Raw genomic sequence first — 12239 nt, 5'->3', positions numbered from 1 at the left:
TATTTGGTGGAATTTGGTTTTTATACTGTTCTAGTACGAAAATATGCGGTGTAGATGTTGCCACACATCAAAGCACTTTCTCAAACATGTTTTTTGCTGGCTGGATTTTTAACCAGAAAATCTGTTGTGTGGGATTTTTTTTTTCCCCCCCTACTGCTGTTTCTTTTGTGAAGTAATGTGTTCGTGATTGTTATTTTTTTCTTGCTTTGACTTAATGCAGCATGCTACAGAGGAATAACAAATGCTCATTGCATTTTCTTCAGCCTAAACATTCTATTCAAATCCTGGTTGATGTCACTAAAAAACAAGATTCGACTGTACATGACTTTAGTACGGCCGGTACTTTTATACGACTGTGAAATCTGGGCAACTTCAGAACAACTGAAGAAGCAATTTGTGCATTGGAGAGGAAGGTACTTCAAAACATATATGGACCTGTCCACAATACCATGGAAGGTAAATGGGAATGAAGAATAAAAGAAGACCTTTACTAGTGGTATGTAAAGCCACACATTGGCCAAATATTGGGGCAGGAGAGGCTACGTCTTCTGAGCCAGTGGATCACCCCCTAACCACATTCTCCATTCCACCTGCTGGGAGTTACCCAAAGAGACAACCGAGGATGTGATGGAAGGACTGGGTACTGGCAATACTCAAAACAAGTGGAGCCGACAACGATAGATGATGAGGCTGGGGACCGACAGCGATGGACCGCCAACTGCAATAAATGTGTCCTATACTGAGATTGTGACTGTCTGCCTTTTTTTTCTTTTTTGTTTTTTGTAGTGTGTAACTTTGCAAATCTTTATAGTATGCAGTTTGTTATATTCTTTTTATATTGTGGTTTGTGTCCTTTTTATTCTGCTGTAGGCCTTAAAGGCCTGTAAATGCAATAAATAATGCTAAAATAATGCTACAGATAAAGGAATATTAAGTACAAAGTGGTGAGCTTAATTTACTTTGAAACTCCTTGTCAGATCTCCACTGTACAATGAAAATTCACTGTGGAAAGTTAATTTACTTTTTTGCATAAAATGTTGCAACTCATAAATTTGACAGCTGTTATCCTGTTGTGTGATGTGTATTTAGAAGTCATTTGCATATTTCATAATACTAGTGGGACTTCAGTATCCAGGTGATGCTGCGATGGGGCTAATTTATGTAGAATGAGGTTATTTATTCAGTTAGCCAGTGTTGCCCCAGTATTCACCATCATGTCATGTTGATAGTGTCTGTCCAGGAAAAGCTGAAGCTATCATTAAAAACGAAATTTAGTTGTTAGCTGTGAAGTGTCTAGTAAAAATTATGTATGCATGCAGACTGGAGTGATGAATGAAAATTTATACCTAGGCTGGGATTCAAACCCAGGTCTCCTGCTCACTGGGCAGATGGACGAACTGGATTGAGGAGGGAGGTGGGCTAGGGTAATCTGTGCAGTTGTGCAAAGCTACTGTGCCGAGTTGGATTTGCAATTAGCACATCTGCCTACTGAGTAGGAGATCCGCATTCAAATCCCAGTCTTGATACAAGTTTTAATGCATTACTTCAGTCTGCATGAATACGTCACAGAGGTTAGCAACATGAAAAGGGCTCTGAACCCGTATAGTTGTCGCTTGTTAATAGTAAAAATGTTTCGAGTCAAACTAAACGGTGCATGTATGTCCAGACGACAGCGTCTGTAGCATGCATGGGTGTTGGACATTCACACCCATTTTGTTTATTTACTTATTTATCACAAAATATGTGGCAATCACTTTTATATGTTGCTACTGCAGTGGGGAAGGGTTTATGAAAGCTACAAATTGTTGTTGTGTGTCCCATAACTGGTCTCTGTTAGCAGTAACATGTAATGTTCACCCCAGTGTTATAACTGAAGCTTCATATTGTCTGTGATTATTGTTATCATGTTAATGTATATTTTTGTGAAGCCAGTGAGTGGAAGCATTTTCATAAAACTGAAATGTATAGATTTCTTAAACTTAATTGCACTGAATTACTTTTATAAGTGCCAGCCAGAAAATGGCACATCTCCCACAGTTAACCCTCCGATCTTCCCTACTAACTAATCTCTGGGGCAGTCTCGTCTTCCATTTTCCCACTCAGTTTAATACGTAAAATTTATTACTCTGTCAGGGATGCAATTTCAAGTTATGCTCAAAATGAGATCATCTCATCTGTTACCTTCCCCACAACACACACATACTCCAGTACACTAAAGGCAGAGCAACTTCTAGAGTCAGAGATCTTTGTTAATCCAGCCTTTTTAGTTCTTGTCATGATATTTCCACAGAAATTGTCATCTGCTAACACACATTTACTTAGAAGTTAAAACAAATTTTCATAGATGTAGCTTTAAAAAATGTTTTATTAGAACTTTAGTAATGACTATTTCCAAAAAAAAGTTGTTACTCACCATTGTTCCCATTAGTGGTTGAACTTCCAAAGATGCTGAAGCATATACTTTAATTTCTGAAAGAGAACTTGAATACCAATTTTTGTACTTCTCACTTCAAAATTGCCTTAATAGTGAATATTTTCAAAATACCTTCCATCCCATTCTTCACATCCTTATGGGTGGAATTCCAAACAAGCCCTTACTAAATGATGGCTATAGTATAAGATCAACACCCTCTGCCCATCCATCCTGGTCAAGTACTTGAGTGGTCACAGAGGAAACTACCTGCTTTGGGTACACAGTTGCTGAACATGATCATCAGCTTGATTCAATAGACTTAATTATCTGTTACACCACATGAATGAGTTGAATCTTTCATCTAAGCTCTGAACTCTGGAGTCATAAAAATTCCCAACAACATATCCTTCCTGACTTTAACCTTCCTGGACTTAATCTCCATTAACCCACCGTCTGTACCCCCCTGTCCTACATGGTATATGTTAGAAATTTTGGTTTAGTGGTGTGATCATATTTATTCCTCTCTGAGAAGGCAACCCATTTCCCCCTATTCTTTCTTTTCTGTGTTCACTTTGTTCATTCCACTTTGCATTTTCTTAAACTCATACATTCCCTTGTTTCTCAACATGTCCTATCTACCACCTTTTAAACTCAATCTGACATAGTGCTGCTGTATTAGCTTTGCTCCTTCTGCTCTCCTGCTCATGACAAGCAGTGACCCATTTAGCCTCCTGGTTTCTGAGTTAACCTCCCACCGCACTTTCCACCCCACACTCCAAATAGTTATTCTAATCTACTACAACAAGAAACTCATACCTCCCATCTCATAAGAATGTGATATTTCACAAGTTGTAGAAAGGCTCTTATGAAAAAAGAGCAACATATCACAGGCAGAGTAACATTAGAGATGTACATCAGTGAGTCAGTAAATGCTGACTTATGTGGGGACTGAAACTATTACACCTTCATTGCAACATATGTTTGATATTTTAAGATTTAAATTGTGATTAACTCATTAGTTAATTCAGTGTAGAGTATCACTGTGTAATGTTAGTAAACTATGTGAATATATTTTTTATTTATTGAATAACATTTTTGTATTATTGAATTGTATTGTTATGGAATACTCACTTTTTACAACATATATTTTGTTGAAAAGATTAATTTATCTGCTCTGTTTTTGTCATTCTTCACTCCTCTTCCACCCTCTGATTCCTTCTGTCCCACCCACAGTGGTCACTTTCATTGCTCCCTATTTTGAGATACACTTTCACTCTCTAGATGAAACTGATTGGTATTTAATCCATTAGTAACAAATGTCTTATAAAACAGATAAACTGCGATCTACAATTATAGACCCTATATTGTCAGTTCTGAGACGAGAGCTTATAATGGTATTCAACCACCTTTCTGATAACAACCTTTTATAGCAGCTAGTTGAGCTTCTGTAAGACACTTGCTACAAAGAAAGCAATGTTTAATCTCATAAATTCAATTCTAGTAGAATTAAGCAAGATAAATAATTCTGTTTGCCTTGTTCCAGCGTTCCCAAGGCATTTTGTTATGAAGACTATAACATCCTGATAGAGAAATGACAACGCTGATGTTATTGGCATTTCCCTACTATGGATGGAGTCTTATTTTAACAACACAAGAAAGTGACTCGTTAACAAATAACACAGTGAAAGTAAATATGGAGTTCAGCAAGGATAGTACTAAAAGTAATTGTTGTATAAGCACCAAATCGTGATAAAAAAAAAGTGAATTACATTATATGGAAACCTGCTCCTGTGGACAGAGAATTCAGTATCTCATGAAAATAAAATAATTGATCTGTGCTGTAAATACTGCAGAATATATCATTGTTTACTAAAGATATGCATCTCTTAATCAATGTTATTCTGTATACATGAACATTTCACTTTGGCTTACATTAAGATCACATATGATCAAGAGAGAGTGGACGACAGCCTTTTCTTAATTCCATCAGGAAATAAGATTCTTTCCTCCAGAATATTCTTTTTACCACAATACAACTAATATCGACAGCTATTGTCCACCTTCCATTGAACATTGTACACACACCGTATCTATTCTTTGCTGTCGTAAGAGTAAAGAAAGTGCTTTCCCTCATTGCATGTTCACATAACGTTAATACTAGGAAGTAGTATTTTCCAGCAGCCGAGAAGGAGAAGATAGAACCAGAGAAATAAAGTAAGAACAAACTATGTTATAGAACCTACTCATTGAACACAAGTGACCTGAGTTTTCAGAGACTAAGAATTCATAAATAGTTCTTACTCGTGTTCATACAACACACACAGTACAAAGTGTGTTAGGCTCTCTTAATGTAATACACTGATGGAAAAAAAATTGCAACTAAACATAATTAATGTATAGGAATTTAATTTCAGGAATTATTTGTCTGTGTAACATATTTAAGTGATTAACATTGCAACATCACAGACTAATGTAAGTCCGAGATAAGCCACTGCAAGTGTGAAATGACAGTATATTAATAATCAGTGTAATGGCCAGAATGTTGAATGCAAACATGCATGCAAGTGTTGTTCAGGTGTCAGATGCTAGTTTGTGGGATGGCATCGTTCCATCCATGCTTGTTGAACTTGGTCAATCAATATAGGTACAGTTAATGCTGTTTCCAGGGCTCTCGGGTGTCCAGCCGGATGTGATCATTGAAGTCCCATGATATTTCAGCGAATAATCTTTTCGCCATCATCAGGTGGTTCTGATGGAATGGTCTGTCTGATCATTGTCAGTGTTATTTATGTCCGTCAGCCAGGCTTCGATTCCCTGCACCGACAGTCCGATTGCGGCCGCCGAACTTCCGGTTGCAGCCACCGACATTCCGTTTGCGAGCGCCGACGCTTCGATTGTGGCCGTCGACAATCCATTTTCGGGTGCCGACCCAGGTTCGCGCCCATCTGGCGTTGCACCGGGTGGTGGAAGATGCAGAATCCCGTGGAGTGTCCTCTGCGGCCGTCACAGAATGGTCTTGTGTCTTCTTGTGGCGTGACTCCTTGATGGAGTTAAGTTATGGTTTCCATGCCTTGCTTAGTTGAAAACCTGTGTCTCAGTTTATGAGATTGTCCATTACGCGAATTTCAATGGCTTCCTTGAAGGTGCTGTCCCAGTAAAAACTGGTAGGAGCCAGAATCTTGGTCTCTTCATACGAGGGCGGTTCAGAAAGTAACCTCCGATTGGTCACAATGCGGGTTGTGGGGGGAGTAGCGACGCCATCTGTGCGTTCACGCACTCAACAGGTCAGTCGGCATCAAGCCGTGGTCGAGTGAACGTCGTACCTGCGCTAGTTTAGTTTTTGTGGCAGTTTGAAATGTGTGCTGCAATAGAAAACCCCGCCAAATGTGAAGTGCGTGCTGTCATAAGGTTTTTTACAGCCAAAGGATATTCTGCAGCAGCTATTCATCGTGAGCTTTGTGCTGTGTACGGACCAAGAGTTATGAGTGAAGGAGTTGTCCATGAATGGGTACGTTTATTTAAAAGTGGACGAGAAAACGTTCATGATGAAGAGAGGAGTGGTAGACCATCATTGGTGACTGACGAACTCGTTCAGACAGTTGATGCAAAAGTTCGTGAAAATCGACGTTTCTCAATGTCTGAGTTGTCTACTGGTTTTCCACAGATTTCTAAGACTCTCTTGTACGAGATAGTGACAGCAAGATTGGGTTACCGTAAGTTCTGTGCACGATGGGTGCCCAAAATTCTTACTGACCACCACAAAACTCAAAGAATGGCCTCTGCATTAGACTTTCTGTCACGTTATGAGGACGAAGGAGAACCATTGTTAAACAGAATCGTGACCGGTGATGAAACCTGAATTAAGTACGTGAACCCTGAGACAAAATAACAATCAAAGATGTGGGCACATTCAAATTCGCCTACCAAACCAAGAAAAGCCTCGCAAGATTTTTCTGCCAGAAAACTGACGGCAACGGTGTTTTGGGATGCCAAAGGGGTGTTGTTGGTTGAATTCATGGAACGTGGTACGACCATTAATCAAGACGTGTACTGTGAAACAATAAAAAAGTTACGACGGGCTATACAGAACAAACGCCGTGGTATGCTGACTTCCGGTATCGTTTTTTTGCACGATAACGCCCGTCCTCACTCTGCTCGCAGAACAACGGCCCTTCTTGAGTCCTTCAAGTGGGACGTTATCAACCATCCACCTTACAGCCCAGACCTGGCGCCAAGTGATTATCACCTCTTCATGCATTTGAAGAAATGGCTCGGGTCACAGCAGTTTGATGACGACGAAGAGCTCAAAGATGCGGTCACAGGCTGGCTCCAGGCACAAGCGGGTGATTTTTATGCAGAAGGAATTTCAAAGCTTGTGAAGAGATACGATAAGTGCCTCAATCGCTATGGAGACTATGTAGAAAAATAGTGCAAAGATGTAGTTGTAAGATGTATATATTAAAATATTTTTATTTAACTTGGTGTATTTTTTTAAATCAACCGGAGGTTACTTTCTGAACGGCCCTCGTATTTTGCGTTGTGTACAGTTTCCAAGCAGTGTTCTGCCAGTGCCAATTTGGTGGGCTGGCCTAGGCATGTGTGGCGTTGGTGTTCTTTGCAGCGGTCTTCAACTGTTCGGATTGTTTGACCAATATAGGATTTGCCACAATCACATGGAATATTATATACACCCGCTTTCTTGAGGCCAAATCCGTCTTTCACTGTCCCCAGTAGGGTCCGTATCTCGGATGGTGGTCAGAAGACCGTGTCAGTTTTGTGTTGTTTTAGCAGTCTCCCAATTTTTGATGTCGCGTTGCCTGCATACGGTACAAAGTCAAAGCTTGTTTCCTCATCTTTAGACAGTTCTTCACCTGGGTTTCTGCAGTGTTCCTGTCGTCTGAGGGCTGTCTGAATCTGTCGTTTGCTGTATCCATTCTTGTGAAACACATTTTCTAGGTGTTTTGAGCTCTTTGTGCAGACTTTGTTCGTCTGATATCGAGTATGCCCTATGAACCAGTGTGTTGAGCATCCCGTTGCGTTGTGCAGGATGGTGGCAACTCGAGGCATGTAGATATAGGTCCGTATGTGTAGGCTTGCGGTACACGCTATGACCCAGTGTGACATTTGATCTCCGCTCTACGAGTACATCAAGAAAGGGTAATTTCCCTTCCTTCTAGATCATGGTGAACCGTATGCTGTCGTGGACGGAATTTAGATGTTCTAAAAACGTGTATTGCTGATCAGGTCTGTGGGGCCAGATGACAAACGTGTCGTCCACGTATCGGTAAAAACACCTGGGTTTCCGTTTGGCCGAAACTCTCCATAAATAAGTTGGCTACCACTGGTGAGAGAGGGCTCCCCATAGCCACACATCGGTTTGCTCATAGTATTGGCCGTTGAAGACGAAGTAGGTGGATGTAAGTACTTGCCTGAACAGTTGTATCTCGCTGATAAGGTGAATCGAATCGTCTACTTCCCGCTTCCCAAGCACAGGGTCACGGGTTCGATCCCCAGTGGGGTTAGAGATTTTCACCTTCCTTGAGATGACTGGGTGTTTGTGTTGTCCTCATCATTTCATCATCATTCCTGAAAGTGGCAAGACTGGACTGAGCAAGGGTTGGGAATTTGTACAGGCACTGATAACCATGCAGTTGAGCACCCCACAAACCAAACATCATCATCATCATCATCATCATCATCATCATCGGGCATCAGTGTATTTGTCATTCTTAGTGGACGGTGGTTTATGTTTTATTAGTTTTGTGTAAGTCCAGGGACCGATGTCCGCAGCAGTTTGGTCCCATAGGAAATTAACACAAATTTCCAAATTTCGAAACTTACGGGTATACACCTCTGTACATAAGACTGTTGGATGAATAAAATATGTTTTCAATACATATTGTCAGCAATTGCCTGTCTTTATGTGGAACAGCTGATCAACAAGTGTACATTGGGTGGGTTTTGCTTTGGAATCACACCCGCTGGATTGACTAGTGTTACTAAGACAAGTTCACAACCGCCTAAAGATGGTTTTAAAACCAGATGATACTAGTGCGGGGTTAACACACTGAGGTTGTTCACAGGAAATATATCATGTGCAAATATTGCGGGAACAATGCTTATTACTTAAGAATATGTGATAATGTACAATATTGTCGCAAGTTGTGTGTGTTGTACTAGCAATACCGTTATTGTGTTCTTGTCGGCAATGAGAATAAGATACGAGCGACGTATAATTCTGTTCAACACTTTATTTAGACAATAAGTTTATTTTAACCTCACATAACAGCAGGAAAAACATTATGAAACATTTCCAGTGCAACCAATATTACCAGTTTTGGTAACTAAGTGAGGGAAACAGTAACAGTAATACTAATTAAATTCATAGAGCGCGTGCTGCAGCAATGAGAAAGCTTCTCACAGCACACCTGGCGGTCAGTGCGCAAACCCTGTTGACATGCACCGGCTGATCAGCTTATTACTGACACCTGTTTCGGCCGACACCGTTGCTACACTAGCCCCCTTTGGCAAAGCGGAGTGCTGTCCTTGGATGAAGCCGGAAGTGACGTCACTGAAGCGTGCCGGGAAGTGTACCAGCACCATCTATAGAGGGGTTGCTGAGTGTACCTGTCGACCGGAACGCACTTGCCGTTCAATCGGAGCCGGTGATGGTGCCGGTGGAGGTTGCTTGGTGGCAGGTAGAGGTTTCAACTGATTGCATTGCAGATGTGAATGTGAAGAGTCAAGAAAGACGAACACTTGTTTCGCTCTATCAATGGAAACAGTATTCATCTTGCCGTTAATGATGATATCAAATGTTTTGTCTCCTCTAATGACAACACGTTGCGGACCACCTATATGGCGGTATGAGTGGCGGTTTGATGCCTTCTACTCGCAACATTATGTGTATGCAGGATCGTAACTCTCGGGGTATGAATGTTTGCGATGTACCACGGCGCGATGCTTGTTGCCGTCGGATCTGCATAAGCCTTTCTCTGAGGTGGGCAACAAATACTAGTGCATTAACGTCATCCAACAAAATCGCGTGTGGGTCCACAAACTCACCGGGAAGCCGCAGGACTTCTCCATATACCAGTTATGCCGGTGAGGTGTGTAGATCCGCTTTATACATGTTACGTAGGCTGAGCAAAACTAGTGGTAAGGTGTAAGTCCATTGTGATTCATTGCACATTAAGTGATCAGTGCCAGTGTTCAATCATGCCATTACTGGCAGGATGATAACTTGTTGGGTGATGCAATGCACAGCAAAATTTACTTAGTTGGGCAAATAGGTCAGATTCGAACTGCCGTCCTCTGCTCATGGTTATACGAAGCGTACAACCGAAATGGACGATCCAGTGTGACATAAATGCAGTGGCTAGCGTCTCAATAGAAATGTTATCTACCGGAATGGCTAATGGTCAGTGCGAGAATCGGTCTATTACTGTCAGCAGGTAACATTGTCCTTCTGAAGGGGGCAGCAGACCTGCTACATCAATATCAACATGGGCAAACCATGCTGTTGCGTCTGGAATTTTGCCCTCCGGCGCAGAGACATGGCAAGAAATCTTGTTTTGCTGGCTTTGCACGCATGCGCGAGACCATGTGCGGCATCTACTTTTTTTTATTCCAGGCAACACAAAATGGCTAGCTTTTAGTCTAATTGTTGCCTTCACGCCGGGGTGACATAAATTATGTAGACTTTCGTAGGCTTGCTTGCGTAGCGCCGTAGGAACGAACGGACGAGTTTTCCCAGTTGAAACCTCATGATATAGCTTTGCGTTTGTTGCTGGAATGACGACTGGCTGAGCTTGAAGGGCATACATGACATCTTGTAAACAATCTCGAAGTTCCAGGTCAGACTCCTGTGCTTGGGCTAGCTGTGCAAAATCTACAGTCTTCGTGATTCTGCTCACCCAGGATAGACAGTAGTGAAACGATATTGTCGATTCCCGATATTGATTACATTGTCTCGGAGATCATTTGTCATTATTCTGCCGAAAGGCATAGGTGAGGGGTTTGTGGTCTGTAAAAATGACAAAAATTCTAGCTTCCAAGAGTGTACGGAAATATTTTGTGGGCTCATAAATCGCCAACAATTCGCGGTCGTCGGCGCTCCATTGTTGCTGCGCAGGAGATAGCTTTCGTCGAAAGAATGCGAGAGGCTGCCAGGCTCTGTCTACATACTGTTGCAAGGCAGTGCCGATTGCCGTCTGGCTAGCGTCTACTTCCAGTGTGAGAGGTGCTCCCGAAGTCTGCTATGCTTTTCTCGGCCGCTTCGAACGCGTTTTTCATCGACTTTGTCCACAATACCGACGTTTTGCCTTTAACCTAAGGACCAGCTAAAGCTGCGGTAAGAGGCTCTTGGAGTTCTGCCACACGCGGTAGGTGATGTCGGTAGAAATTAAGGACTCCCAAGAATCGTCGCAGTCCTTTAGCAGTTTCTGTCCATGAAATACTCAATATAGTCTCTACTTTCTCCGGTAATGGCAGTGAACCCCTTGATGAAATCCCGTGGACTAAAAAGGTAACCGCTGTCTGGCCAAAAACACACTTTGGGGTGTTCAACACTACTCCATATTCGTCAAGGCATTTAAATACCTCAATCAGGATTCTGTTTGTGTTCTTCTGGGGCCGCTGAAAAGATGAGTGTATCATCAAGATATGCAAAACAACACTGCAAGTTTTGCAAAAAGTAATTTATAAATCTTTGCCATGTCTGGGCAGCATTTCTCAATCCGAACGTCATAAACAGGCTTTCGAACAGCCCAAACGGCGTTATAATGGCCGTTTTCGGAAGGTCTCTTTCGCCAACAGGAATCTGTGAATATGCCTTTGCGCAATCTAATACGCAAACATCTTTTTCCCACATAACGTGTAATTATAATCTTTCAAGAAAGGAACAGGGTACCGATCCGGTATTGTCCTAGTATTCAGGGCTTGTTTTGCGTCCGTCGGTCGTCGTAATTTAATATATTATTTATTGGTAATGTTGATTGTTGGCGACTTACGTGGTGGGCCTTAATCAAAATGATATTTCATTCAATTTTGATTTACAATTAAATACTTTTGTGAAGTTCTCTTTTTTTTTAACAATATTAAACTTGAGTGGAAATTATTTTTTACGTTAATGAACGTTAGACTCACTGAATCTTAAAACATGAACATATAAGTTGAACAATGGAATAAACTTTTCATATTAATTTCCTCGGCTAGTCAGTTCACTTAAAAAGCAAAAATCTTTAGTTATTAATTACAATTGCGACCCACACACGCGCGAGAGTATTTCTTCTTACCTCCGTTAACCATTGCATTGTAGTCGAAATGGCTCTGAGCACTATGGGACTCAACTGCTGAGCTCATTAGTCCGCTAGAACTTAGAACTAGTTAAACCTAACTAACCTAAGGAATCACAAACATCCATGCCCGAGGCAGGATTCGAACCTGCGACCGTAGCGGTCTTGCGGTTCCAGACTGCAGCGCCTTTAACCGCACGGCCACTTCGGCCGGCCCATTGTAGTCGGAGGCCTGGCTCTGGCTCTCGCCTGTGGTACTGAAAATAAGAATCTTAAAGCTACGTATTTTCTACGTCGGGCGGCTGTGGAGAAAAATGTGTATTATGTTAATAGCGGGCGAGTTTTTCGCTTCCGCTAATTTTTGTAAGTTAATATCGCCACGTAATGGCGTCGTTGGCTGCATCGGCTGCTGCGATTGTTGCACTGTAAATTGCTCGAATGTAGGTTAATTCAAGGAAGGCGGACATGAAATCGGGATCACCTCTTACAAATTATAAGTGAACAATAATGTTAAATCAATATATTATCTG

The sequence above is a fragment of the Schistocerca nitens genome, chromosome 12, assembly GCF_023898315.1.
Source record: "Schistocerca nitens isolate TAMUIC-IGC-003100 chromosome 12, iqSchNite1.1, whole genome shotgun sequence".
Taxonomy (NCBI): Eukaryota; Metazoa; Arthropoda; class Insecta; order Orthoptera; family Acrididae; genus Schistocerca; species Schistocerca nitens.
The sequence above is the reverse complement of the archived record's forward strand: the minus strand, read 5'-3'. Positions refer to the sequence as shown.